The following is a 621-nucleotide window of genomic DNA, read 5'->3' on the forward strand; positions in this document are numbered from 1 at the left end:
TATGTTATGCCAATTGAGCTTGATGTCCTCTGAGATCATGGTCCCTAGCCCACAGGTTCAACTACTCAGTCCCTCTGGGTAGCTGGCTGTGACCAAACAGTGACTACAACCTTGCCCCTTGTCAGCCCCATTATACACCTGGGAATTCAGATCGTACACATAAAGTTATTGGACCACTGTCTGCCAACCCTACACATGTTCTTAGGTGCACTCTCCACTTCATATACCTACCTAATATTTCAGCCTGTCCACCCATCTATCCACTCATATACCCGTGTTTGCCTTCACTGACCACGCCGTACTATATGTGCAAAAGGGTCCATCTTTGTTGTCTGTACTTCTCACGTACCTCTCTATGTCTTTCTCTTCCTCAATGCCACTATATTCATCACTCACATTTGGTGCATTGCCCTTTTCTTCACCCGAATAAAAACTTACCTATATCTATCTAACAGTATTCCCTCCCCTCCCCTCCCACTCCTGGTAACCAACAAAGAAAATGGACTTCCATAGATAAACCTTTCCTTGACTATTACAATAATGGACTAATACAGTATTTGTCCTTTTGTGATTGACATATTTCACTCAGCATAATGTCCTCCAAGTTCATCCACGTTATGC

This window comes from Orycteropus afer, unplaced genomic scaffold (assembly GCF_000298275.1).
Source record: "Orycteropus afer afer isolate SDZICR_OR568_19922 unplaced genomic scaffold, OryAfe1.0 scaffold01061, whole genome shotgun sequence".
NCBI classification, from domain to species: Eukaryota; Metazoa; Chordata; class Mammalia; order Tubulidentata; family Orycteropodidae; genus Orycteropus; species Orycteropus afer.